This window comes from Tupaia chinensis, unplaced genomic scaffold (genome assembly GCF_000334495.1).
Source record: "Tupaia chinensis unplaced genomic scaffold, TupChi_1.0 Scaffold141943_1, whole genome shotgun sequence".
In the NCBI taxonomy this organism is placed as follows: domain Eukaryota; kingdom Metazoa; phylum Chordata; class Mammalia; order Scandentia; family Tupaiidae; genus Tupaia; species Tupaia belangeri.
The window spans coordinates 1,114,738-1,116,982 of record NW_006201797.1 but is presented as its reverse complement, the minus strand read 5'-3'; the positions used below and the strand labels follow the sequence as shown (position 1 = coordinate 1,116,982).

Sequence of the window (2,245 nt, the reverse complement as noted above, 5' to 3'; positions counted from 1 at the left end):
GCGAAAACCTCTCCAAAAAAAAAATATTACTAAATGAAGTTGGTCAGTTTGGGGAATGGGAGCCAGCAAACTGAACTCAGTTCATCATCTTACCAAAAATCAGAAGTCTCCAAATGGGACTAGGGGATTTTTGAACACCCAAAACTATAGGGTCAGAAATCAGCTCAGTGGTTGGCAGGGACTTGAAGAATCAGCTTGACTACAAAGGGGCAAGAGAAAACTTTTTGATATAGTGGAAATGTTCTGTAATTTGATCATTATCGTTAAATGGTAACATAAAACTGTCAACACTTATTCGACTGTATATTACACATGATGATTCAACACAAAGTAGACAAATCCAGAAGATTTAATGTTAAATGAAATAAGCCGTCAGACGGAAAGACAAACACATGTCCCACTTAACATATACCAAATGTCTGCATTCGATGACAGAAACCGAGAGATTTGAAGACACGGAAGAAAAGAGGGCAACTGCAGATAGAGACTGTGTGGGGGTGAGGGTGGAGGGGGCGGCGGAGCTCAGGAAAAAATGTTCAACAGACACAAGAATGCATGTAAGCAAGGAAAATAGTTTATGGAATGCTATACCATACAGTTTTTTAAAAAGGGACATAGATAGAAATACACACATTTATTTATATATGTATGTATATAAATATGATTTGATTGAAATATATTGGGTCACTGAGAAAGTCATGAAGTATTTTTGCATAGAAAAACATTGAAAAATACATCATGACTTTCCCGACAATTTTATACATACATACATATGTGTGTGGAAATATATATATATATATATCCATATCCATCCCCAAAACTAACTAGAATAAAAATCAAAGATGTACATCATAATGTAATATTCTTTGTTAAAGATAATAAATATGGTAACGTCCTTGATTTGATACTTCACACGAGCTTCAAAAAACCATATTGTACTCCACAAAGATGTATAACGATTAAATGTAAATAAGAAATTACAATGCTGGGAATTCAGGCAACGTCAATTTTTTTCCAAAAGAATATCATGGGAATTCTCTCATTTGACATAACTAGAACCAACTAGTAGATGAATAAAAGTCAGTAAAGACAAGAGTCATATCAAGTAATGCGATCATTAAAATTTTTATCTTAATTTAAAATATATAAATCTATATTCATTTTCCAATCTTTTCCTGTAGGATGAAGACCTTTGCTTTTAATGTGATGGGAATTCCAACTGATCTGAGAGCAATATTTATTAGTGGCTTGCCTTCAGCAAGGATTTCCAAAACATTAAATTGAACTTTCTGAGCCTTAGGATTTCCAAAACATTAAATTGAACTTTCTCAGAAACAATTCTTCTTTCCAACTTGTAATTCTTCAGTTTACATAATATTTAACCAAATTACATAACTGCAATAGCAAGTACAATTGGTATACAGAGCTTTGGAAACGACCACAGCTGACTCCTGGGAAGCATATACCTCACTGGCAGAAACAGAAGTGGGCAGAGTGTTTTTTTGTAATCATTAATAGAAGCTGAAATTTATCAAAAAGCTTTTGCTACATTTGTCAATATGACCAAGAAAGGCTCTTGCTTAGTCAATTAATAAAATGAACTACATCAATAAAATTTCTGAACCTGAACCATCGTAATTGATTATGGTATTTGTAATATACTTACAGATATAATTATATAATAAATTATTTATTATTTTTACATGCAATTTATAAGTAAAAATGTACCCATAAATTCTTTTCCTTGTACCATCTTTATCTGGATTTAAGGTCATACTGACCTTATAAAATGAACATTTTTCTCTGTCTTTATTTCTAAAACTTACATAGAACAGTAATTTTCTTTCCTTAAAAATTGGGTAGAACTTTCCCACAAAGTTGTCTTTGTCTAGGGCTCTTGGGATGTTAGGATGGGGGTGAGGGCTTTGAATACCATTTCAGGATTAAATGCTCTCTTTTTCTTCTCTAATTTGGTAATTTTATATTTCTCAAGATGACTAGCTCATCTAATTTCTCAAAATACTTATTAGTAGTCACTCTTTAAAAGGCTTTTGTGAAAAAAGACTCGAGGTTATGGCCATCAGGGACCTGCAGAAGGCCTCTGGTCCCCTTTTGGAGGAAATCTTCAAGACTTCTGTCTATTCTACAACAACACTAACTTTCAAAGCAGATGAAGTGCTGCCTGCGCCGAGCAAGCGAGGCGTCGGCGGGCAGAGTGGGCCCTGCACCGGCCCACCCGGGCCCG

General features: G+C 34.4%; 1 pseudogene; it reads left to right on the top strand.

The window, feature by feature from the left end:
- The first annotated feature begins 2,073 nt into the window (after nucleotides 1–2,073).
- The window catches only part of LOC102493354 (actin, cytoplasmic 1-like), a 4,197-nt pseudogene continuing 4,025 nt past the window's right edge, over nucleotides 2,074–2,245 (top strand).